The sequence below is a fragment of the Apteryx mantelli genome, chromosome 28, assembly GCF_036417845.1.
Source record: "Apteryx mantelli isolate bAptMan1 chromosome 28, bAptMan1.hap1, whole genome shotgun sequence".
Classification (NCBI taxonomy): Eukaryota; Metazoa; Chordata; class Aves; order Apterygiformes; family Apterygidae; genus Apteryx; species Apteryx mantelli.
Window position 1 is genome coordinate 5,284,777 of NC_090005.1, and position 27,237 is coordinate 5,312,013.

Here is a 27,237-nt window from a genome sequence, read left to right on the forward strand (position 1 = left end):
GCGGTGGTTTTCTTTTTTTATTATTATTATTTCTTTTTTTTTTTTCCTTTTTTTTTTTGTTTTAATTTTCCTCCGTTAATTTATTCTGTGCTTTCTCCTCGTTCTCATGACTGATATTAAAGCTGGTCTTGTGGAAATGGCCGGGCTGTGTCATTTCTGCCGTGCCCCATCCCCAGACCCGGTCCCCTCGGCCGGGTGATGGGCAGGCGCCGAGATGAGCCGTCCCAGGGCCGGTCCTCACCCTTCGCTTCCCGTATTTCTTTTGCCGTCCTCCTCACGCGCCCTGGCGTCACGCCGGATGGGCACGCTTGGCGCTGACACCAGCCGCTCCTCAGCAACGTCCCCGTCTTCTCCGTGACGGCCCTTGGGCTCAGCATGTTGCTTCTGCTCTACAGACGCCCACTGGTGTTGGGCTGGCTCCGCTTCCGTGCGTTGCGGTCACCCGTTGGAGTCTCATTTATGAGTCACCAGGAGCATCAAGGGAACTGGGTGCCTTGTCAAAATGATGTGGTTTTGCCCCAATAAAGAGAGAAAGCGAGTTTCATGAAGCTCCAAACCCTGCTGTTTTCTTAGCCTGGAGAAATGGGAGTAGGCTCTGTGCGTGCGTGTGTGTGTGTGTGTGTGTGTGTGTGTGGCTTTGCAGCTCTCTTAGCTCATGTCATGGGCTCCGCTCCATGGCCAGTGACTGCCGACAGTGTGGTGGCTATGGTCACCTGCAACAGGGAGAGCCGTGGCTGGACTGCAAAAAGCCGTTTCCTCGGCAGTGCTGGTAGAGCCCCAACTCCCAGGAAGGCAACAAACCAGCCACAGGGAGCGGAAATCAGCCTGGATTTGCCCACAGGGGATACTGAAGGCTGGGATAGGTGGAGGTTTGGGTCTGAAGGCAGAGGCTGGTGGCTGGCTGAGGGAGCACCCAAGCTGAAGTCTATCCCTCTGTGTTGCAGAAGATGCAAATCCATCCTCAAAGCTGGGCTTGCTTCTCGCACTGGCTTTAGAAATGCCTTTCTTCAGCTCAAGTCCTGCTCCTGGCCAGAGCATGGTGCAAGGGCAGGTCCTGGGGACAGCTGGCATGGCTGGGAAGGGCACCTGCGCCAAAGGGCAGGGGCAATATGAAACGAGTGGGGTTTACCAGAGCATCGCTATTCTGCAGTGTCCCAAAAGCCATATGGATCCCCCCCCCGTACCCACAGCCACACCAGCTTTTTGAAGGGGTGCAGAGAGATTGCAGGTGGAGTAGCTACTTCCAGTCCATCACTCAGTCTGGGTTAGAGTGTACCCGCAAGTGTAATGTCTAGAGAGCAACTGGCCAAGGGTGCTTAGCGTGGGTCTAACTCCTAGTCCACCTAAGTCAACAAGAGCTTTCTTGTACTCGGACAAAAATCCAAGCTGCAGCAGGGCACGGTCCCCCATGGCAGCAGGCCCTACCTTATCCGACCTGCTCAGGGCAAGGGACCCAAGGTGAGGAACTGAGTAGGGCACTTAGGACAAATAGCCCCATCACCACCACTGAAATATAGCTCCAGGATCATGCTGTCCCAGGCAAAAGCAGGGCTTTGCTCCATCTCCAGCATGGCTGCCTGACCAGGAGCTGCAGTGTGGGTCTAGATCTCAACCAACTTTATGGCACCTGCCCATGCTGCTGGCAGAGGAGAGCAAACATCGCTTGCTTTAGCCAGCTCTGAGCAGAGCCCTTCTCCCTTGAACAATAAAACCAGTAAAATTCCCAACAAAGAACCTGACTCATGGGCTTGAACACCCCAAAACACCTTCACCAAGCAGGAAGGTGAGCACAGTCCCTTCAGACATCAAAGAGCAGCAGACAGGTTTCAATCTGATCCCGTCCAGGCTGCCAGACAAGTACTGCCAGATAAGATGCACTCAGATGTGTGCTCTCCAAAGGGTTAAGGGCAACAGTGACCCCAAGTGTCATTTCAATGCATATAAATTTTCCCACTTGGCAATTTGTTAAATCTCTGTTAAGAGTTTTTGGCAAAGAGTCATTGGAAGTCTTTGCTGAAGCTGCCACTTGATGAGCTGGGATGCCATGGGGGTGCCCAGGGGTGCTCTGAAGAGTTTTGCTAATACCACCTGTGGAGGAAAAAAAGATCACTTGAACAGGCAAGCTGGCCTGGGGGCAGCATCACTGGTTGCTCCTGAAGAGCATGGCCTTGAAGGGACTTTCTGAAGAGCTTGTTTTGTGTTATCAGCTTTCGTTATCACCTGGGACCTGGACTCAGGCCACACGTTCAAACACACATGGGAGGCCCAACAGCCAGCAACTGGTAACAAGTGCTCATCAACAGCCTGGCTGTAATGCTGTGGAGCCATCAAGCTCCGTCTTCCATTGCCAGCGCCCTGTGCCAGCTGGTTCCCTGTAGTCACTTTCTGGACCAGTGGAAGGAATTTGTGCCAGACCTGGCTCCAGGTGCCTCACTGCAGCATCTCTGGGCTCTCAGCAGTGCCCCTTGCGCTGAGCGAGCCAGCAGCCAAAGCCCAGTCAGGGCTGGACTCCTTGTGCAAACTGATCTTCTATCCCTTCTGCTCGCTAATGGCTGGCTTTGAGTGCAAGCAGGAACTCAGGACTTTATAGGCTCCAGCCCCCAAATGCACAGGGAAGTCACGTGGGTATCCAGCGGGGATGGGGGAAAAGGGCTGAGACACTGTGGCAATATGTCAGTCCTTAGCAGATGAGGTGGTACCACTTGATAGCTAGTCCTGAAGGAGCTTCCACTGGACCTGGCAGTATTTAGACACCTCAGCTCTTGGGCTACTTCACTAAATCCCTGGGGCAGCCCTTTACTAAAACATGTGTTTAAGTACCAAACCTATGTCTCCACCCAAAAAAGCCACATAGGCACCTAAGGGATTGCCACCAAACTCTACATTGCAGAGAGACAGCTCAGACAACAGCAGCAACATGGTGGGTAGGTTGATGGACCTCACGCTGAGAGCAAGCCAACCCAGAAACCAGCAGCACCAGAGGCTTGCAAAGCTCATGGCTGCCTTTTGTGCCATCCCAGGGGGCACCAGCCCCTCCAGGCATGGAGGAGGAAAGCAAGGCACCCCCCCCCCCCCAGCTCTTTAGCGGTCTGCCCCATGTCTTCTGGAGCTCTTCTTGCCTGGTTGTTTGAGCTGGAGGGCAGCAGACAGCGGAAGAAGATGAACAAGCCTTTTAGCCGTGACTTCTTCCATCCCTTCTGGGAAAGACCGTAAGTGGCCAAGGTGGGTCATGCTGGGGCATTTGCACTGGGTTTAGCAGCTTTAATGCTGGTGGGTTCATGCTTGCCCAGAAGTTCTCCCCCCATTCCCATCGCTGCCCCCACGATGGGATCTGCCTCAGGGCCAAGACTGAGGTTTATCCACCAGCTGACGGGTCCAACTGCATCTGTGCCAGCCCGTGCATCCACAGCAGCCTCTACATGGCACTGCCCCGGACCTGGCAGGTTTTGGCCCTCTGCTTCCCTGCGGGAACCCAGCTGCGCACTGAGTGGCTCTCAGCAAACTTTCGGCTGGAATGTTTCCGATGTGCCCACCAGGCCAGGAGACATGACGCTGATTGGAGCTGTCTGCTAGGCTCTCAGACAGGCTCTTAGCACCGGCACTGATTCAAGAGCCCTCTTAGCATCAGCTGCCTGCCCTCTCCTGCTTCGAGAGCCTGCAACTGGGGAGAGGAGAGGACGGTGGTGGAGAAAGGGAGAGCTGGAGGAGCTGAAACGCAGCAAGCCTGGGGTGCAATGATGCTGCCTGTGTCGATGCCAGCCCCGTGGAGCCAGCGGGGAGGACTGCTTTCTGGCCCAAAGTGGACAGGCAGGGTCATCCTCGCCACCAACTCTGAGCGTGCTAAAATTTGGCTGTTGCATCTATCACTGAGAGCAGAGCCGGTAGCCTGGACACCTGGGATTTGAAGGCAACACCAGTAACTCAGCTTCCACCTCTGTCTGCTGTGTGTTTGCTGTGCGGACGCCAAAAGGCAACAAGTACGGTCTTGTCTTAGTGGGCTCAATATAGCATATAAAATCTAAAAGAGACTCGCACTGCGCTGGGATAGGGCATATTCCTCCGGATCCCAAGCGTCCCACCACTGACCTTCCTCCTGCACAAAAGCAAGCCTCGTTCAGGCAGCCGCTCGCAGAAAGGCTGCTGCTGAACTGCAGAGGGTTCAAAGGCGAGCTGCAAGGGCGGCCTGGAGACTTGGCAAGCTGCCTTCTCCTGAGATGAAGGTTCAAGTCATTTAGTCTAACAAAGGGAAGGTGAAGAGGTGGCTCCATGGGGGTCTACAGATTCCTCTGTGGAGAGATTTCTAATAAAGGACTTTCTAATAAAGGACTTTTTAATCTGACAGACAAAGGCAGAACAGTGGGTCGGGGTGGGAGGTGGCAGTGAGATGCATTCAGATGAGAAGAGCCTGCCGGGGGCCAGGGTGGGTACCTCAGTCCCTGAAGTCTTTAAATCGAGATAGGGCAACTTTTTTTTAACACATGAGCTCCTAGTGCAGGCCCCCATGCCTAGGCAGCACCCTCTGGCCTGGGTTATGGAGAAGGCCTTGTCAGATGATATTAAAGGGCTTAGAAATGGAGAATGGTGTGCAGGAATGGGCACCCTTGCTCAGAATCACCTGTGAGCCCTCCAGTACTGTTTACTGCATCCAATATTTTGCAAGTTGCCAGGACCAAGTCTGCACGGCAGCCTGTACCTAGCCTGACTTACCATCCTTGCACCGAGTACACATGGTCTCGGGGTTGCTGGCATTTCTTGCCCAGGCTCCGTGCACCAGCTGAGCGAAGGTGGAGCCTTCCCCACGGGAATGAGCACAGGTTCCAAAACTTGGGGTTTGAGCCTGCTAGTGCCTGACTTCATCCTGTCCCCTAAAAAGCCAGATTTACACCTAATTCTCCACCGTTAGCTGCTCACAACCCTTTTTCTTACCCCAGGAATTCACAACCAGATCTCTGCCTGGGAGTCGCTCCTCTGCTCCCAGCTATTTCTGCGTTTGATGTCTTCGACTTCCAGGCTCCGAGGGGTACTTTAAAAACTGTCTATATTTCAATTGCTTATCGCACTGAAAGCAGCGTGAGCGCTAAGACTGGCAGGGAAGAAATAATCACCACTGGGTACAAACTGTTTCTCTGTCAAGGATCTAGCGTGGCAATAGATTAGAGGCGACGCACGTTGCGGCGACGCCGGTTGTCTTATCTATCAGCTGCAAAGCCAAATTTGTACTCGAAGAAAGGGAACATTATGCCATGTCCTGGGGAGGGGGGCTGAGGACATGCCCGTCCGCTCGCTACACTAATATAAGCGCTAATAAACAGCTCGGCCTTTACGGGCCGTTGTACTCTGCGGCCTCTCGATGGCAGCAGGCAGGGGGGCATCGCGGAGGGGCGCTGGGCTGAGTTTGGAGCCTGGTGCTGCCACGGCAAGAGCCCGCGTGGGGCGAGGTGAGTAATGCGCTTCAGCCCGCGGCGCTTGTGGGGCCCGTTAACCTGTGATCCAAGCAGCTGCAATGCCGTGGCCCCGTCCAAAATGAGCGGCTGCCTCTGGGTGACAACACAGGAGCCGAAAGGTTTGGATACGGCGCTTCAAAGGTAGCGTCTTCAGCTGCACAAGGGAGAAACCAGCTTAATCTCCTGCCTTCAAATGGCAGCGTGAGCACTGGCGTCGTGCTGGAAATAGCCTGTGCCCTGGCTTTGCTCTCCTTGGGTCTGCCTGGCATCCTGGGCAGGAGCCGTCGCTGATGCCCATCTATGCCCTTAGTTATCTGTTCAGGTCAGTTTTTCCCTTTTTTACCTGCTTTTCTCCTAGGACAAGGCCCTGCTTGAGTGCCCAGTTCCCTGTCCTCTCATCATGCCAGGAGATCAACAAGCTGCTTCCTTCCTCTGGCCTCTGCTCAGCAGGCGGCAGAGATTTACGTCCTGCCGCTTCGCTGCTTGTGCCCCCAGGCGACAAATCTTCCCTCGCCACTTCCAGCGCTGCCGCGCTTGTGAGCACTGCAGAGCCAAAGTCTGGGCGAAAAGTCCCATCCCAGCGTGTCACCCTCCATGTGCTTAAAAAAAAAAAAACCAACTCTTTGTAGCTCTGCTCTGCTCTTATCCAGCATTGCTCCATGTCTTAAAACTGCTGGGTGCCCATAGCACGCTCGCTGGGGAGACCCTCCTTTGGTCTCCTCTCTCTGTCTGTGCTCCAGCTCTCAGACAGGGGCTGCAGACCAGAGTTATGAAACTCCTTGCACAAAAAAAACCCACAAAACTTGCTGCTTTTCCCCCTTCAAGATGTCAAAAATAAGTGAGGCTCAGCTTCCTCAGGTTGTGAAATGTGTTTTGTTTCACAGTTGCTGGAAGAAAAGGAAAAAAAAAAAAAACCAAAACCCATCTTTGAAGATGTTGGCTTTGGGCTGAAGCCAAGAATAGCAAGTTATATTTCTTAAGGAAAATGATTATTTCCGCTCACGGGGGATGCCTGCAGAGAGCACAGCCCTGGCTGGAGCATGGTGTAAAAGCAGGTCCTGTGCAAGAAGGGTCACTTGGCTCCGGCGAAGAGCAGCTGAGCCAGTGCACACACCAGGGTGCCACACATGCAAGTGGCATGAATCACTGCAGCCGCAGCTCAGTGTTGCTTAGGACCAAGACCACCCAACTCTGTCCAGCAAGCAGGGCCACCTTGCTGGGTGTTCTCCAGCACCTCCTGGGTGTTAGGATACTGCAAGAACCAGAAGTGCTGCATAGGAGGCCGTTGCAGGCAGCCCAGCTTAGCTGAGGACAGCTCAGCTTTTGGGAGCACCTCTAGTGCGTGCAAAACTTTGCAGGGGTTAAAATTCAGCCTGCCAGTCAGTAGGTCCGTCCACCACAGGGTGCTGGGACAGAGCCTGGCCTGATGCACCCTCATCCTGATGCTCTCACCCACATCCCTGCTCCTGACATCCCAGTTACTGAGTATTCAGACCCTGGGGCACAGAAGCTTATGAAGTGGGAGAAACTTCATGAGAAGGTGCAGCATCCCATGAGGACTTAAAAACACTGGTGCCATGGGATGCTGCACCACCTCATGACACCTCCTGGGAGCAGCTCTCAGAAGGAGAGAGGAGCCCATCAGCTGCCTCACAGTTTGTGCAGCATGGCGCTACACATCATGCGACATGCGGCTGCCTGGCCCGTTGTCCCCACACACACCCCTCAGCGCCGCTTTACACGAGGGAGGTGCTGCCACATCAGCAGGGTCTTCCCAGTTGTGCTGAGCCAGGATTTTTCCCTAGTTATTCACTAGCTGGGTTTTCCCATGCTCATCGCTGCTCTCTATGCCCTGAGCAATACCCAGCAGCAAGCCTCCCAGAAATCATGAGATCGCCTCAAACAGTCACGAGACTTTTCCTTAAAAGAAATGCGTGTTGGGTGGAGGGGGGTTTTTTTTTTTGTTTTCTTTTCCTGTGCCTCCCACCGCCAGAGCGAGGAAGGTGACATTCATTTCACAGTTTCAAACGCTCAGGAAGAAGCTTGGAAACGTGCAAAGAAAACTGCTATTCTCACGCAAATGCTCTGCTTCCACCCACCCGCACAGCGAGGAGCTGGTGAAACACAGGGTAGGCTCACAGGAGTTGGCAACACGGTGCCACCACCTCAAAAGCCCAGAGGGACTTCCCCAGGGCATGGGCACACCAGAGGATTTTCCTAGACCCAATAACCAGACCCCTGTCTCGCTCATCTAGCCCTAATCCTAGCCCCCACCAAGATTTGCAAGCAGATACGGCAGTCGCAGATGTGCTGTGGCTGGATGGAGTCATGAAAAAGCCAGGAACTGTAGCTGTGCCGTTTTTTCCAGGATGCAATAGAAAACCATGAGTTTAACACTGTCTCTGGAGGAAACACGGCTTATGAGCTCTCGTTGTCAACCCATTTGTCTGTTCGTCCATCACCCCCAGGCAGCTTTCAAACCCACGAGCCCATTCCAAGGAAATTTGGCTGAGGGCTCTCAGTAATACTCCAGGTCCTGCACATTGCATGGCTGTTGCTGGTTGAGTAGAAGAAGAGATACCAAGTTGGTGGCTCTGCTGGGATCAAGGCTGGCAGCGCCCCAGCAGCAGCAAGGCTGACAGGGAGCGCCGAGACTGAGGGACCGCACACGTGGCACCGAACTGCTCTCACTGTGTGCTGCCTTTCCCTGGAAGGGTTGTCCTAGGAGGCGGAGGATGTGGCCACCTTGCTGGAGGCAAAGGGGAACGCAGGGAATAAGGGGCATGAAGCCGTAAGAAATCAGGCTTCCTCATGCCACTGCTCAAGGAACAATTATTTTCAACCGAGCTGTGGATTTTGGCAGTCGGGGAGAGCAGCTCTGTAAAATGCCACAGTATGGTGCCCTCACCGAAGGGCTGGGATTTTTGGAGCATTGCTGTGGCGGCAGCTGATTACACCTTTTCCTTTCCCGATTGGCTTTAACTGGCTCAAAAGAGTAACAAGGAAACGAAGTAACATTCAATCACAGCCGCTCCAGCCCTCCTTTGACCAGTATGTTGGGAATCACTTCATTCCTTGGTCCAAGACCAAGTGGCAGCTCTGTCAGTTCTCCAATCGTGGGAGACAGTGGCAAACATTTATAAAAACAACTCAGTGAGCCAGCCAAGGATTCAACCATGCCCCTGGAAAAGGGACCTGCGGCCCCAGTGGGGAGAGCGGGATGAAGGGAGGCTGAACCCCATTGCCTCAATGGGGCTTTTATTCCATTTTTCATGGAAAAAAGGCAGCAACTCAAACATCAAGAAAAGTAGTGAGGATTGCTTGAGGTTTCAGGAAAAAAAGAAAAAAGAAAAAAAAAAAGCCAACGTGCTGAGCAAGCTCAGAAAACAGCTACATTCAAGTGTGAGAGGCTCTGGCAAGCAGGAGAGGCAGCTCTAAGCACTTGGTAAATTGTTTGCTGCAAATTATCCCTGCCTTGGCTTCGAGCACATTTCAAACAAAGGAGAAAGGAATGTAAAAACATGACACGCTACATCCCCGCTACCTATTACCGCTTACCTATTGTTAGGACGTATTTGCAGAGCACACGACATTTCGCATCCAGTCTGTTGATCTCCCTAAAGAATGGGAGAAGATTTGATGGCTGCACTGCAGCTCTTTTTCCATTTCTGGAAAATAAGGTCACTCTCGTCTGCGTGCACCTCCCGCTCTGCTGGGGTAAGATCATTCTGCGGATTTCTATTTCAGGTGGCTGCGTCTTTTTTGGCAATCGCATCCATTCCCTGAAAACCAGCTTTCCTGATTATTTATTGTTTGCTACAGCATAGAAATCCTCCTCTGTGAAAGTCTGTGGATACCAGCTTCCCGCTATCTGGACCTGGTAAAATGCTTTCTAAGTTTTCAGTCTGAACAACATGGGGGATTTAAAAACCTTTTCTGGCTCCACTTCTTCCAGAGCTTATTTCAAGAGCACATTTTTTTTGTTGAATCATCTCATCCATTGGATGTTTCATGGAAGAGCAGAGACTGCAGCTTGCTGAGGGCGCAGCAGTCACAAGTGTCTGGAGGATACAGGATATAGAAATTTAGACCAGAACCAAGCTCTTCAAAGTCCACCCTACAGTGGAGCAAAGTCGTTTTTTTTCCTTCAAAAAATGGGTTAAAAGGAAGAAGGAATTTTGTGTGTGATTAAAAAACAAGCAGCCTGAATCTTCTTGGCCTGCTTAATGTTAACAAGCTGAGATGGCTCCGCGCTGTGCTACTGGGAGTCACTGGGAGTAAATAACATACTCCCAAGACCACCAAAATGAGATATCACTGGCCCCTGGTGGAAGTACCCATGGGGTAAAACATGCAAAGGATGGAATGTCTCAGAAGATGTGGAGATGAACACAAGGAAGTGGCTAAAAATAGAAATCTTGAATTAGCCTTAGCCAAAGCACATGGGGATGCACATGCCAGAGATCAGGAACTGAAGCTGCAGGAGAAGAGGCCACTTTGCCAAGAGCAACATTAAAAGCTCGTGAGGCTTCATCAGCAAACTGTTGGAAGATGGATAGACCCTCCGGGCCATGTGGTTGGAGTCATTACACCCATAAATTGTTTTAAATGCTCATGAAGTCAAAGGCTCCTGTATTTACAAGGTAACAGTGGCTGGAAGTTGCTCAGGTTCTAGCTGGAGTCCCTGGTACTAGAAAGGCGCGGGGCATGGGAGCAGCAGCCACGCTGCTGTCTGAGGACAAATCGCCCTGCTTTGGGGAAAAAAATCATTGCAACTCCAGCTCCGGCCTCTGCCAAGGGCTTTTGTTTGAAAATGGAAGCTTTTGGGGGGAAAAGCAAATGTAATGAGAAGAGACAATGGTTTGCTGTTCTCACCAGCTGAAAATGGACACTTTGCTTTTAAATCTGCAAACAGCAAAACAGTTTTCCAGCCAAAATTTTCAAACACAAAAGGGTCAACTTTTGAAGGAGAATAAAGACACTTCCATGCACTGAGTTAAAAAGCAAAAAAACTTTTTTCTTTGATTTTGGTGGGAGGGTTTTTTGGTTTTTTTTTTTCCACCAGCCAGTCTCCCAGCCGTTTCAGTCAGGCAAAGCCTCGTAGGCATGAAACTTAAAAAAAATTATTCTGGCAGGTTTCTTGCTTCCTTCAGAGGAAGATTTCTGCCCAAAACCCGGTCCAGTTATCTCTGCAATGTGGATAGGCCCAGTCCCTGTCTTATGGATGCTCACAACCTGATTTTCAGAGGACTGTGTGCTAGGAGGTGGCACGTTTCCTTACAAGCCTGAGTCGGTCTAGCATCTGGTGGTGTTTGGTGGTTTTTCCCAGGAAAAGGGAGACATTCCTCCAGCAGTGCTTCTCCAGGTCCTTCTGGCAAGGGCCAGGCAGCAAAAAGATAACTCAGGGCTTTGGGGAAACTCGCACGGTCACAGACCCGCTGGCCAGGACTTGGCGCGCACCCATGGGTCCCAACAGAGCCCACATGATGGGTGTCCCTGTGCAGTCCTCCAGCGGAAGCCTTGGCTGCAGAGCACCAGACACCTTCCCAAAACATCCCTGGACTTGACCACTGGGTCCACCTCCCGACTTGGATCTTACTGCAGGGAAATATGCCTCCATCCTTCCTGTCAAAGATGCTGTGCCATAGGTGGAAGTATCTCAGGCACTTGCAGTGGCACAGAGGCTGAGCAGCAACAAGACCCTTGTGTCCTAAGCCCTGTCCCCCATCACCAGCGCTATTGTTTAAGCCAGATGCGCAGGACCATCTGCCCTTGATACCACAGTGGCCACCACATTGGCCTTGCCTCCACGCTGTGAGAAGCTCTCTGCCTCCCTCCTGCCTTGCCACTACCCTCTGGGATGTGCTGACAGCCCCGGACTGCCCAGGCTGTCTCTGACAACTGGCTCACTAGATATATCCAGCCCAAATGCCACAAAGACTCTTTTATCCCAAGACCTCAACAGGCAGGTCTCACCGGTTGCCCTCCAAGCCCTTCAAGGCTTCAACTGCCAAAGTCTTTGGCCAGCCACCACCAAATCTAAAAGGCTTTGCAGGAATGAGAGTGCTAGAAGAATTATGAAAATAGGGACCGAGCTGAGATGAGAAACCCTCATTATTCTCATGATGAGAGAGAGGATGCAGAGAGTGGTCAATAAGAATAAAATGAGATGGAGATGCAACAGCTGCCCCAGCTGGGGCAATCCAAGCTTGCACCCTTGGCAGAGACCAGAAGATCCCGTCTTAGATGTAAGGCTGGAAGAGCTGAGCTCCATTAGGCCAGCTGCTCACACAACAGCTAGTTTTCACAAAGCAAGTAAAAACCTTTCTTCCTGGTTTACAAAGGCAGAAACAAAGGTACGAACTTGGATTCTGCAGGTAGCCTCAGTGCTTGCTGGGAGGAGTTTATTACTGAAGGACACCCAGGGACTGGAATCGATGGAACAAGTGCTCTGTTGGTATGAATTTGAAAACAAAAACATCTTTCTACTCGGTTGTATCCCAAGGCCAGGTTGACCTGACTTATAAATGTTTGACGAGTGGCAGTGTTGAAGGCAGCACAGGGGCACTGGGGTCCTGCGTGTCTGCGAGGTGGTCGGAGCATGGCCCGCAGAGGAGCAGGGCTGTGGGAGATAAAAGCGGGTTTGAAGTGCGCAGACAGAGTAGCTATGGCTCAGACAACATTTCTCGTGTCTTTTGAGCAAGGCAGGGTGGTGCGGGACTGGGCGTGCAATTTATCCCATATCATCAATAACTCCTCTGTAGTTTGTGAAAAACAAGCCTGATTCTTTTTAAGAACTGCCAGAAATAGAGTTTATCAGAGAATTTGCACCAGAGCAGATTTTCCTTGTGTCTGTAAGCCAGACTCAGCCCCTCCCAAGGCTGAAGATTGCTTTTTGCACAGTTCATGCAGAATCCAAACAAAATCTTTAAAAAAGCCCTTAAGTTCAGGTGGCCCAAAACGTAAGAGTACTGAATTTGGAAATGTCAGACTAAATAATATTCTTTTTGTGTCTGCTTTTCCCAAACTTCCCTTTTCTTGGCCAGTCCTGTTCAGTGAGTTCATCCTGCATTCAGAAAACTTCTTTCTCTCACCTCCCCCAGATACACTTTTCATTTTCATATATACTTTTTCATTTTTCATGAAAACATTTCTTTTTCTTATCTGGACAAAAATGCCTCCTAGACCATGCTTGGGGGAGTCCTTGATGCCCTGCCCCAGACGAGGCTGCTGGGACTGAGCCACTTGCGATTGCAAGGTAGCATGAAAAAAAGTGTTGACTGCATTCCCCAGCTGCTCACTTCCCTTCCGTCCCGAGAGAGTACTGAGACTCTCTAAAAGGCACTTAATGCAGCTTAAGAGGCTGCCCATGGCAACCAAAGGTGATCGTGCATGCCTGTCAACAGACCTAATTACTGCACACGGCCTCCGGATTTCATTAGCGTGCTGGAATGAGGCTCATTCGTTGAAATATGCAACATCACTGCAACGCAATAAGTAACCCATCAGAAAGCCTCTGAAGTGCAGCTCTGGTTGTGTCAGCAGCACGGGCCTGTGGTAAGATATTTGCATGCCAGCACGTCTGATGGGTCTCAGATTTGAGCCTGGGTAACCATGCACAGAGCCTGGAAGGTCTCAGCAGAAACAACAGGCAAAGTCCTGTTCTTCCTTCTGTCTCAGCTCCACAGAGTACTTTCCCAACTGCTGCCTGTAGGCTCAGGATGACAGGGTCCCCATGCCCTAGATGACCCAGTGCTCAGCAAACTAGTTGAACCTGGGTGCAGGAGGACATAGCCTGCACTCCTGAGGCTAAACCCTACTCTGCAGAACCAATATTTTTGCTCTCACCCTTTTGTCCTGCACAGATGTGAATTAAATCAGCCCAAGAAGGCTGTCCTCCATGGTGGTGCTCTCTGTGGCCCAGCCAGCCTCCCAAACCCCTGGGAGCAGAGAACATAGAAACAAAAGGGAGAAACCCGGATGAGCTTTGCCACCTTCTTGTCACCCCCAGCACATCTCTTGCATACAGGCGCTTCTGGTCTCATCACCAGTGCATCTCCCAGAGGGATCCTTCCTCTTCCTTCAGCCAGCTCATCTGCTAACACGCAACCTTCACAAAGACCTCCGCAGCATTAAGGCAAAATAACACCCTCTTGGGATGGAGCGCGTGACCGAGATGTACTGTTAGGCTGATGTAATTGATATAAAAGCAGAGAAGGTCACTGTTGTGGGTTTGATAAGAGAACATGACAAAGCTGTTACAGCTACCAACCTTCCCTTTAAAGCTGACAAGTCTTGAAAAATTAAAAAGACATGCACACACATGTGTCCATCACAGCTTTCCCTCTGGCTTTTGTGTGCAAGTGAGACCAAAATAATAAAAGTGATGACACCTTTGTCTTGACCACTTTGCAGGGTGCCAAAATGCCGGCTCTTAGCACCCAGCACTGCTATCACCCCCCATCTGAAGGAAAACACATCCGAGCACAAGGGGACAACTCTCCTCCCATGCTCCGACTTGTGATTCCCTGTTGATTTTCTCTTCTCTGATTCACACCAGCTCCAGCAGGCTCTGCAGTGTTTTCTAGGTACTTCTAAGCAAAGTGGGTTCAGCTTTGGAGTCTCTCTTCCAAGGTCATAAAATTTGTGGTGTTTGTTGTTCTGTAGTGGACAGGCAGCAACATAAATCACAGCTTTTCCATCCTGTTATATGTCCTTGGGGCCATTCAGACTAGTTGAGTTCAATAAAACTAAAACATCCTGGTTGATTTTAGTGTGTTTTAAGCACTGAATAATACAAATCTCAGTTCCAGATAAAATGCCTCTTTGAAATGCCTCTTTGAAACTCAACTGCCCCCCCCCCTTTTTTTTTACAGTTGCAAAGCCCATCTTTCTCAGGATGAACCCATTCACACTGAACTTTTTTTTTTTCCAGCAAAGAAGCATTTTCCAGCTGCACCACCAAAAAAATTTGGAGATAGCTTTATCTAGCTCCTGCCAATAGCCAGTTTTCTGTATGCTCCAATTTATTCTCTCAGCATTGCTGTTTAAACACCCCCCAAAATATAGGTGATTTTCCATGAGACATAAATTCTCTCTGTATCTTGTAGACTCTGTCTACAGAAATGCTGAAGTTTCCTCCTGTTCATTTTAATTGTTGAAATTTATTTCTTATATGGTTTTCCTTGTAAAAAGCTTTAATTTACTTTGATCCTGATCGTACCCATCTAGTCAAATTCGGCTCTTCTCTCATCTTTTTAATATCCTCTTCGTGTTGTCTTCTCTCCTTCTGCTGTGATATCATCAAAGAGCTTCTTCTTTGTTACCATCAGGCTCACTCTTCCTCTTGGCATGTCTCTTATTAATTTGTGCTTCCAGAGGTCTCTTCATTCCTGTTTCTGGAAGAATTAACTTCAAAATTCACAAGCATATCACTTACTTAGTGTGGAGGCTCACAGCAGACTACTATCTTCTCAGGAGCCTGCATTGCTAAGTGTGTATCTTATGTTTTCTCCGGTGATGTTGTTTTATGTGGTTTAATTGCTGCCTGAGACATGAGGCACTCTGAAATTTTGGGGTCTATACAATAGAGGACTAAAGAGAGCGCTGGGGCGATTGCCTAAACAAGGGAGAAGAGCCTTACCAAGGACTCTCGTCTCTGGGGCATGTTAGCTGTTGGTCCAGACCTTTTAACTCACTAGCTGGTGGGATTTATCACTCACCTATTCACAGTCCCAACTACCATATTTCAAGCATTTTTTAAATATAGCAGAACAGAAAGGAAAAGAAAAAGAAAAAGCTGCTTTTAAGCTTTTTCTGAGTGGCTCTGTGCTTGTCCTTATCAAAGTCCCCTGAGGGTTAAAGGAACAGCCACGCATTTTGAGGAGCAGATGTCCTCCCACACACTTCAGCTCCGTTCCAGTGGTTATGGTGGCTCCAAGGAGGGAAATCCATCATTGCTGTACTCCCATGCCCACTGCTTTCTGCAGAATAAACTCATCGCAGAACTCTTAAATTCTGTGTTGTGTACATGACTTCAGTCCTGTCATCTTCTGGAGGCCAGTTTTGAGGATCTACATTTTCAGTGCAGAAGTCCCACCTTGATGCCTTTTGAGAGAGACGCTCCAAGGGGAGCAGCAGAGCAGCTAAGCAAGACACCTGCCCACAGCTGTCCCTGGAGGAGCCCAGCTGCCCTCTCCCCACCAGCTATACAGAGAGCCCACAGAGAGCCATGTCTTCGTGCCTTCCTGACTCACATGAAAGGCCAAGAGCAAAGTAGAGGAAACACCCACAGCTTTGAGAGGACTAAAGCATGCCTGGATCTCTCTGTGACTTGTCTGGAGTCACACTGAATGGCCGTATCATAGAGTTGAACCAGGTCTCTACCATGGGCCCTCTCCAGGTGCTTTGGACCTCCCTACCACTTTCCCTTCAAACCTTTGTTCGTAACCTGACCTCCATACTTTCTGGTTGTGTTCTTCATCTGACCTGAGTGCTTGCATTACGCAAACCCTAAGGCCCAAATGAACTGAGATCTAGATGGTTTTCCAGCATGGAGATGGGCTCCTCTGCAAAGAAATAGGAGAAAGGGCATGACACTTGCCTTCATGCACAGCAGGGGCCATGGTCAGACTAGCTGTGAGCAAAGCCCACACACACACAGGTCTGGTCCATGCCCAAGCATCTAGCTCAGCAAATTAATGTTTCCTGGTGTGTACATTCATGTGAGCAGCACTTGTCTGCAAGTTCTCCCAGGAGAACTCCACACACATGACATTTCAGGGCAAATTCATGCCAGTAAAGCGCAGGAGGGCAGTGCGTGGGCACAGGGTTGTGTCTGGTGGTTTATGCTTGCACAGATGGCAAGTAGCATGCAGGGAGCTGGCATATGCCAGGATCCATCCAGGTCATCTCACCCATGTTCAGAGGAAACTCTGCCAGGTCCTGACACTTAGCTGGCTCATGTGTCACTGCAGTGCAGCATGAGCTGTTTATACCACCCAGCTCCCTCCAGGTTCAATTTGCTAATGATGCACATCCACGTTCCTACCATAAAGTGGTGTTATTGGCATGTTAACGTAGCAGGCAGCAGTTCCAACACATGCTACACCCCATAACCATGGTGTTTACTTGCACATTAAATAACTAGATGGATATCAGGAATTAGAAATGGCCATTTGTCTCATCAACACTTACAATTTCCATACCCTTCTTCCCTGAGGACAGCCTCTAATTGCTGCCTGAATGATCCCAGTGTTCTCCTTTTCACAGCCTTGCCTCCTGGGCCTGCAGAGGCACTAATTACGGAGGTGAAAAGTGCATCCTCATGTTTGATCAGATAGTTTTAATTTGTGTTCATACACCCTAGTATCACAGTGAAGTATTTCCTAAGCTGTTTATATTTTGAGGAGTCTATCAATAGTATTGATGGTGATTGTAGCTAGCCGAATCTGGTGCTTTTCACCTATGGCCTCAGCACTGTCTGAGCAGAGATGGGACTTTCCAAAAAGCAGAATGGAGGAGACTCAACTCACCTAATTCTTGTTGTCTGGAAGTGCAGCCTCTAGTCTGTCATCTAGGCATTTGCCATCAGTGGAAGGAAAGGCATCTCCAAAGAGAATTCATCCTCTGCCCCACAAGAGGGAGGTCTGAAATGGGAAGAACCTCACCCTGAACATTTTGATTCTTGTTCCAAGATCTAGAAATATCTCTGTGAAGATAAAGTCTTTACTGCGTTCACATTTTCTCAATTCATGGCCACATGCATATGACTTGCTAAGTGCTAGCAAGCAACCAATTGGCAGTATCTAAAAAATAAATGTATATAATGACTATATCCTTACTTTTCAGAGGGAATCCAAAGAAGACATATGCATTATACAAGAAAAGATTATATATGGCTCTATAACCAATAAAGATGAAAAAGATCAGGCTGAAGCCAGATAAATTCAGAGTGATAATGTATGTGTTTTTCCAACAAGGTGGTTAATTAACTATTGGACTCACTGACTATTGGAAGTGCTGCATTCTTCACCACTTGCACTCCATAAGCTAGGTGGGATGATGTCTCTGAAAGACCTGATCTGAAAATGAAATTATTGGCTTGTACCAGGTGTAATTTCTGCTGGAAATTTCTTGGCTTGCCCTGAAGATAAAAATTTTAAATGCTCTGCATTTCTGAACCACCATCCAGAACCAAATGGAAGCTAGAGAGAACATTGCAGCAAGATCCATTGTCTCACACCAGACCTGCTCTAACCTGGACAGACCTCAGCACATGGCATTTAGCCAGGTACATGTCTGTGCAGGGCTCAGCTGTGGCTGATGCAAGTATTTCTGCCAAAGTTTGCAAAGCGCAGGGGTAATTCCACCTTCTGTAGTAGCGGTGTTGAGGGTGAACCATCTTGCCAAAGAAGAGGTCCTGGCATTTCACCCCAACATGACTGTCTAGCAGAGCTAATTAACAACAATGCCAGTAAAACCAGCAGGAGAGTTGAGTGTAAGCATTTTGTCCAAATGGCAACAAACGCTGAGCGTGCAGATGAGCCTATTCAGTGAGCCATTTCATCCTCATTCCAGCTGAGCTCATCGTAAATTTGCAGTGCCTGGATTAGATCTCTTTGTAAGCAGAGGGATCCAGGTAGATATCTCCAGGAGGCCTCAATGAAGAGCATACGTCAGAGTTTCCACTCTTCCAGCAGTCAGAAGACAGTGGGAAACGTGCAGAGGGACTGGCAGATTTGCTCCAAACACCTGGCTTCACCCTTGAGGGTGAAGTGGCAGCCTTGATGCCGTGACTCTGATGATAAGGGCACTGCTGGGTGATAAGGACAACACACTCACCAAGTGGCAAGCGACTACATCCAAAATGAGGGTCCATCTATCAAAGTGAAGGATGGAGCATGGACTCTTATCCTTCGGTGCTGCTTTAATCACAAGTTCCTGCAGCCCCTTCTGCACAGGCTTACAGAGCCTGGCCCTTATGCATGAATAATTTTCTTCAACAGATCAGATGAGTCAGCATCAGGGTTTTGGGGGGCTTTTTATCCTCTGAGAACAGGAGAACTGAGGGAACAGAAGTTGTGTGGGAGAAAGGGGAACAGCAACAAGCACTTTGGCTCCAGGGCTGTCCCAGGTGTATCACTGATAAGTTATTAATGATTAATTATGCAAACTCAATGCTCTCCTTTTCAAACGAGGTTCAGCTTGTCCAATTTCCACTCAGAAAGAAGCTATTTCAGGAAGCGACAGGCTTTGCTAATAATTTCAACATTAAGCTTTCATTTGCAAATTCTTCTTCTTTTCCAGTTTGCAACAGGCAGTTCAGATGCAGTTGCAGTTTTGGAGAATAAGAGAGCTCAGCTTTGCATTGTGCTGCTTGGTCTCCAGGCCAGAGCACAGACCCTGTAGTTATGGTACAGCCAACATAGCCCTGACCACCTGTAGCAGTTGTTTTGCCTCTTGAACAATTGCCACAAAGGGAAGAAAAACTATCCAGCAAATATTCTTGGAGTCCCTTGCTGTCTCCCAGCTGTAGAGTAAGTCAGTGGTGTGTGCCCAGTGTTCCCACTGGGAGAAGCATCACTGTCACCCCCACTTCATGGACACTCGCTCAGGGTCACCCAACCACAAAGACCAGAGCTGGAGAGAAACCAAACATCTCCCCTATGCAAGTTTCATTTCCACCATGCACCAAGCTCCTCTATCCCATTGCATGAACAAAGGACCAACATGTTCTGTCTCCTGGTAATCACAAACTGGAAAGCACATTTCCATGTCCATTCAACATCAGCCTCCCTCTAGAGATGACCAGCAAGGCGATCAATTAGAAGCAATTATACTGATGTTTTTAGCAGAAAGACTGTCCTTGTTATATGTTAGGTGGGACAAAAAAAGCCAAGGTCTAGTTCCAGCCCTATGAGAACGGCTTGTTACAATGCTTCTCCCACAGTTTGGTGGTTTCTGAAGGTTTTATTCCCTTCCCCTCCCTACAGTTGTTGATGGCAATCCATGAGCTTAGAGCGTTTCTGGAGAACTGCAGTCATTGTTATTTTTTGGCTGAATCTGCATGCATGAATATTAATATGTTTGATGTTTGACTTGAGGTTTACACTATCAGAAGTTTCTATTTTTCCTCTCCTTCTCTGTGTGTTTTTCTGCCTCTGCACTGGTGTTCCAGATATAGAAACATTTCTGAGCCTCTTTAAAAAAATAACACTGACACTCTGCAGGGTTCCTGCTCTTCCCCAAGCCAAGAAAACAGTAAGTTGCCACCAGCATACTCAGAGTGCACAGACTGTGTCGGCTGTGGCCCAGACAGGGACAGCATCACTGCATTTCATCCAGGAAACACTGTGAAGGGGCATTCGGCATAAATAGGATCAGCCTAACCTCACCTGCAGCCCACTAATTCAACAGTCTTTAAAGGACTGTAGCATCAAAGCAGCAGTGTTTGGAAAGATCGCTACACCATGTCCGTATGTTCCTTTTGGTGAAGCTCCGGGCTAAGAGGTGACAGTGTGTCCTGCAGGCAGTGGTGGAGGACAGGGAAAATGATCTCTCTCAGGGGACTGGCTTGAGGACTTCCTGAGCACAGGATGCATTTTTTTTTTTTGTCTTCACAAGCCCTCAAAGCATTTCTGTATCCTCAGTTTTTTTCTAACTCTTTCTGAAGCCTGGCCCTGCTTTTGGCCTCCATAGCTTCCTGGGGTGGTGAGCGAGCCCCCCAGGTTCACTCTGTGGCTGCTGCAAAACTGCTTTTCCTTTTCAGTCACTTTAAATATTTTTCTCCGTCTCTCCCTCCAGTCTTCCAGAGACTTTGACAGCTGCGGCTCGACACTATTTTGCCCAAATGTGATCAAGATGCTTGGTCCCTGCTGGGCCCTCCAAAATCCAGCTGGTGCCTGCTGGGTCAGGTGCTTCCCTGGCCCTGACGGTACCATGTGTGCCAGCAAAGGGATACCCAGCCATGGCCATTGCCACAGTCCCATGAGAGTCCCTGCAGTGGAACAGGCTCGTCCTCTGTTTGCTCAAAGCAAAGACCACAGGAGACTGTTCAGCCTGCACTCCTGGGTGCAATTGCAGCAACATCTCCGAGGGAAGGGCAGGGATGCGCTCCTTTGAAGGAAAAGAAGCTCTGGCAGACATCTGAGTTGGATACACAGCAGCCCATCTCTTTTTCCCTCAGTGTGTTAAGTGTCTTAGTCTCAGTCTGGCTGCAACCCCAGCTGGGTCCCCTGGAGGGCCGTGTCCTTCCTTGGAGACTTCCAGTGCCAGTGGCTATGGTCACCCCAGGGACTAGGCGAGAAGCGGGAGAAGAGCAGCAGATTCAGAGAAGCTCTCCAGGAGCAGAGATCCCCTTTTCATACCAAACTCCCCAGGGGAAACCCAGCAGGGGAACAGCAAAGTGGAACACGACCAGTTTGTAAATGTGCGTGGGCGTCCACCGGTCCCAGCCGCCAGCCGGCGTCCACAGCCCCCGTGTGCAGCCTGTGCATCCGATCCCGTCAGCCCTGCCGCAGCATGGCACTTGGCTCCCAGCCCTTGGCAGAGCGGGTCAATCTGATGTGGCAGCGTCCCTGGCTGGAAACTGTCAGCCTGTTTGTCAAGTGTAACATTTGATACGCTTGGACGTGATCAGTTCACGCTGGGTGGCCGGCAGAGAGCCTGTTCCAAGGCACAAACCCATGCCAAGTAAAGTGAGGGACGCAGAGCATATTGTGCCAAGAAAAGATTCGCTGCAAGATCTGAACTGACCAAATTAATAAACCAAGCCTGAGAGATGGATGGGGTGGGTGGAGGCAGGGTCTGGTCTGCTTCATTCGTGCCACCAGCCACGGAGGGGCCTCAGGGAATCCATGGGGGAGATGGGAATGGGCAGGGCTGCTTCCCTGGGGGGCTGCACTTTTCAGTTACAGATGCCAGTTTCTCCTTGCCTTTGCTCCTCTTCTCTCATGGCCTACAAAAGCAGAACAGCTTTCATGAAGCATGGGCTCCACAGCAGAGAAAAGCTGAAGTGGCCATGGGGAAGGGTGTATCTCCCACAGCCCAGGAGAAAGGGAGCAAGGATGGGGGGAGCACTCAGAAACTGGGGCAGCAAGGCCTGCACGAACACCGAGACAGGAAGATCTCTTCTTTGGCCCTTAGCTCTTCTCTTTTGGCTCTCTATCTAGACCACATCTTTGCAGAGGAGGGCTGGGACTTGACAGATGTGGGTTGCTGCGATGCTGCCACAGTCCGCTGAGGACACTGGTCACCTGAAGGCCCCTGTGTACATTGGTGAGGTTGCCTCGTTGGTCACTGGATGGATTTTGGTCATTGGTGTTATTAATGGGAGTGCCATAATTCCTGAATGCCCAGCTGGGAAGCTCCCCATCCCCTTATGCAAGGACGGAGCTGACCGGTGTGAGGTCGAGAAGCCCAGCATGATGAAGAGATTGAGCAAACAGGGGAGAAGGAGCCAAAAGGAGTGCACGGCATGTCCCAGAGAAAGTGGGGAAGCGTGTGACCCTGTACCAATGTTCACCAGTGCACACCAGTGCCTCCTCCGCCTGGGGAATCCCACGGAGGCTCTGCAGATGCTGAGGTGGGACCTGTCACATACAGAGAGGGGCACTGAGACAGTCTGGGGACTAACGCTAGCGCTGCTCTACATATTTCCCTTGCCTAGTCTCTTGTGGGGCTTCAAGGCAGGATCTGACTGTGGCTTTGCTGTTTACTGGGATCCCCAGAGCTGGTGTAAGGATCTCAGCCCTGGGGCTGGCTGGAGAAATGAGACATTAAGCACAGGGAATTGCTCGAGTGCAAATACCCTTGTATTGCACCCCTGAGCTAGTTCCAGCGCAGTGAATGAAGAGGTTACTGAGGAGTGTAATGGGATGGCTCCAAACTGCACCTGCAGCTCTCCCAACTCGGAAACAGCTTGGAGGGTTCAGGCATTTGATTCCAGCCCAGGAGAAACACTGAGGCTGTCCTGTCAAACGCTAAATCATTGCACTCAGTCCCAGGAGTGTCCTGGGCTGTGTTTTCCTCCATGTGTCCCTCAGCAGGGTCTGCCATCCTACAAGAATATCTCCTTTACACACAAGGTACACGCACACATGGTGGTGTGTGGACATGGTTTGGTGGCTGGCATGAGCAAGGAGAATGGTGTCAGTCCAGAAGAGAGACCAGCAGATACAGAAGAAGACCATGGCAATCTGGTCTCAAACTTCTTCGCACCACCCTGCTCTGATCCCTTTTCTTAAGCCCTGCTCTCAGCTGAATACGTGTGGCTGTTACCCTTTCCCTGCAGTTTCTCCCATGCCCCTGCATCCCCCCTGTACCCACTTCTGAGCCCTCAAGGGCGGTGGGACGTCACTTGAAGTGGGATGCCTACAACTGCCCACGGTACCTGTGGAGAGGCTGCACCTCTGCTCTGTCCATAGCCTCATTAGGCACCTAGACTTTCACCATCCCATCTTTGCTGTATCCAAACACTGGGCTTATTCACTTTTGGCTGCCAGTCAGATCTCTACTGAGCTGCCTACAGCAACACCCAGATCCCCCTGCCCCCCACCAGGTAGCTACTTCTAATTTAGACCCTCATAACCCATGAGTGTAATTAAACATATTCCTTCCAACATACATTATTTTTATTTGACAAGCATGAATTTCATTTTCCGTCACCTTTCCCATCCACCTGCCTTGGCAAAGCTCTTCCAGAACTCCCTGGAGCCTTTTTTGGGCATGACTCATCTAAATAAGACATATTAGCTACCGTTTGCCACCTTCCTGCTCGCCCCCCTCCAGCTCATTAATAAACAAGCTGCTGTGCTGCCATCAGGAAAAAAAATGGGATTCAAAGGCAACCACTGATCTCGGTAAGCAGAAATGGTGCCAAGTTCTCATTGCAGACTCAAGGGAAGGAGCAACAAAGCCCATTTCCGTGGTAAAACAGTGAAGCATGGTTGGTGCAACCACCCAAAGCTCAGAGACATAACGTGCCATGGGCTGTGGTGTTGCCTTGGTTGCAAATTCAGCAGCAGAGCTATGAGTCAGGCCTATTCTTGGTACAGTCATGTTCATTTGCAAAAATAAAAATAAAACAGCAGCCCCCAAGTCCCTGTGAGCATGTGTTAGAGACAGAAACCAAGAGAGATGGGAGCAGGACCTTGGGAGAAGGGTAGAGCTGGGGGAAACCTCCAGATGTCGCCAACAGAGATTTGTCCAGCTGCGGAGATGGAAATCTCATCCCCAGCAGGGACCAGAGAAACCCTAAACCCACCACCACACACCACCAGCTCTGAGGGGCAGAGAAGCTGTTACAGCAAGGTAGGATCCAGAGGAAACTGTCCTTTGGCAAGTACAGGATCCAGCATTTCAATTATGTATAACAAAATAAGATATAATGGTTGTGTTTACAAGCAGCAGTTTGTCATATGGGTTGCAGATTAAATATTTAAAAGCAAAGCAAGCGCCTTTTTGCCTGGATAGGATTCCTGGCCCTCCCCCTCACAAGCAGGTTTGCAAACTCTGTGCCAGGACCTGGCACTTTAAACCACTTTAAAACCCAGAATGGGCTCCCAGTTTGTAGCTAAACTGCACGTGAAATCTTATTTTCCGTCTGTGCTTGATGGCGTACGGCAGGTCGTCCGCACACAGGGCTGCAGAGCAGTTGTGGGGCTGGTGGGGAGAAGGTCCGAGAGGAGAATGTTTTCAAGGACCCAGAGAAAAAGGGGAGGAGGAAAAGTCACCACTCGAGGGTGGTCCGGAGCCCAGCACAGGGGCTGCCAAACTCAGCCCCAAAGAGAGACAGAAAGCCGTGAAAGACAGAGATTAGGAGCTGGGAGTGAGGAAAGGATCCTTTTCCCGGTGCTACCAACACCCACCTGAGATTTGACACATTGAAAAGCTGCCGGTGCGCTCGGTGCAGCTGCCTGCGGGCGCGAACGCACCAGGCCTGCTCATTCCTCCCAGCGGGAAGGTGCTTTGCACACAGAGCTTTAAAATGCATAAACAGGAATAAGCAGCGCATTAGAGAAGATGAATCTTGTCCAGGCCGACACGATCCATCTCCCAGAGTGTGCTCCATATGAAATTTCATTAGTTTCCAGAGGGGAGTTGCACTGTTTAAAATAATTGATAATTATCCCGGAGTGATGCATGGGTTAGCGGGGCTGAATGATCGTTCCCCTCCACGCCAGTAACTTCATCATTTCCCCTGCTTTAAGACTCACTTTTACGCTACCATCCTTTTTACAGGAGCCCTTTTGGAGAGTAATTCGGTCTTTTATGGCTTCCATTCAGCATGAATTACAGTGGTATTCCACCCCATCCTCCATCACAGATGAGGTCTATTCGGCGCAGCTTGCCTAACTATCCCCCAAAAAGCCGAGGAGCCCACGCAGACGGGAAGACCATAAATCAAATTCATTTGTCACCTGTCGCTTGCCCTGGGTCCAGGCCCAGACTCCCTCCCTGATGCTTTTCAGGGAGACACACAAGCTGAAAGGCTTGTAAGGCTGCGAATCCCTCCATGCATCGAATTCCCAACAAAATGGTAGATTTAGGCCTTGTGTCCTATTCTGACCCGTCCTCCAGGTGCTAAGAGGCCCAGAGCCTCAGCTCTGGCACTTGATGCCTAGATGTGAATTTTGTCCCCTCCCAAATGCGATTCTTCATTTGTGCTTTTTTCTCTCCCCCAGTTCAGCTCTGCTGGACAGACTGGGGCATCGGTTTGCCCTGCTCTCTGCTGCATTTGGGGACAGGTCTCGGAGGGATACGCTGCAAGGCAAAGCTGGGAAAAAGGAAAAAGTGAGACCAGATGACCGGGGAATCAGGCCCATGCCGTAGAAGAAGAGATCAGATCTATAGGTCGGATGTGGAAATCGGTTTTGGGAGCCCCCAAGCCCTCAGGAAGGTGGCTCAGCTCCTCTCCAATTCTGCTAGCTCTGTCACAAGCCACGCTATCATCTGCCCCAAATGTCAACCTGGGACCAGCAACTTGAGATCATTTGATAAAACTAGGCAAATAATTTGCATCATTGAGATCACCGGAGGGAGCTTCTCAGCTTGGATTTGTCGGCGCTTGTCACAGTCCTGCCAATGCGAAGTTAAATGCATAAATTAAATCCAGCTCAGTCCCTCTTCTCCTGAGCCCCAGTGCAAATAGAATAAATCAGTTTCATTTAGAAGATCAAACCAGACATCACTCACAGACGGTTTTAAAAATAAACTCCTTCACAGCATGCATTAAAAAAACAACAAGCAATTCATCTTCCCCATCACTCTTCAATTTGTTTCTTGTGAACCCAACTGCCAGGGATGAAGAATACCGAGTTTCTACCAGCCCCTCTGCTGCACCTCGCACGTCTGCCGAATCCCCTCTGATGCAGCGGCACTGCCGTGGGGAAGGTCGGCCGTGCTGCATGACGATGTCTAGACATCACAACAAGCCCTTCCGGGAGGAAGGGGAAGGGAGACGCCACCAACGTGGCCCTGCTGCATGCAGACCTCGTCCTGGTCTGCTCAGTCCCACCACCTCCCAGGAAGGAGAGCCCTGCTGCTTCTCATTCCAGACGGGGACACGGTGCTGGGCACAAGTCTGTGGACCCAATGAAGAGCAATAGTGAGACAACACCTGCATGTGAACCCAGCCGTGAACCTGTCCCCGCGTGTCGGCCGCTGCAATGGGAAGCCCCAGGCAGGGCCCTGAGCACCGGGCGCTCCCCACCGCTCCGTGGAGGGCGGCTCCGCGCAAAGCGGGGACTTTCTGATTTGTTTTTAATGATACTGTTTACGGCTAGCGAAACCTCCTGGAGCCAAAACTTGTCTTTCCTAACAATAAACAAGCAAATAACAATGAGGAGGAAAAGGAAGCACATTTTTAAGCCATCAGGGTTCGTTTTGATTGATCCCAGTAATAAACCCCAACAAAAAGAACTTGTTAAGCTGAAACGGAGGTTGTAGATCTCCATCAATAATTCAAGCAGGGAAACAGGAAATTTAACATACTGCATTTTAATGAACTGCATTTTACCATACAAAAGCCCCACCAAATTCTGAGGGCTGGAAATGCAGAGACAAGACTGAAAAAATGCAGAAAGGCTGGAGTGAAGGTTTCCTTGATGCTGGAGAGCCTGGAAATTGGGAAGATGCTCAGGCTCACCTTGCACAGGGTGCCGCACACAGTGAATGCAAAACAGCTCAGCGTCCAGGTCCGTATAGCAGGACAGGCCAGGGCTGGAGGCCGAAGGCTTTTTCATGCAAGAGGATTCATGAGCTGAAACCAGCCTGGTGGCATCTAGGGGCTGAGGCAGCTGCTCTATCCTTCTTGTCTCCATTTTTTCCTCCCTTCTTTTCCAAGCCACGGAGCAGGGACTTTATTCCCACCACGGGCCCCGGCCCTTTCCCATGCTTTATCCAGCCCATGCACAACCGAGACGACAGAGCAGCTACTGAAGAGCAAACCATGATGCAAGAGCTCCGGGCACGGGACCGAGGCTGCACAGACCTCAGGTCCCGTCCTGACATGTGGAGGTCAGAGCCGGGGGAAGAAGGCAGCCTGGCTTTGCTCTTGCTGTTCACCTGGCTGCCTGGGGTCTTTCACACAAACACGACCTCACTTAATAAACAGGGGAAGCGGGAGGCAGAGCTGCTCTCAACAGCCGTGGGGAAAGAGGCAGGATGAGAGCTTAATCCTTTAAAGGCAGGCTGGGTAACGGGGAAGCCAATAGACTGTGCCAGGAACACTCCATCAGGCTGATTCTTATTTAAAACAGCAAATGGAAGATGCTTCTGTTACTGTAGGATT

General features: G+C 50.1%; 1 protein-coding gene across 1 annotated transcript in view; it reads right to left on the bottom strand.

Moving 5' to 3' along the window:
* PSMC5 (proteasome 26S subunit, ATPase 5) overlaps nucleotides 1-27,237 on the bottom strand; it is a 142,633-nt gene that overhangs the window by 32,318 nt on the left and 83,078 nt on the right. The window lies entirely within an intron of this gene.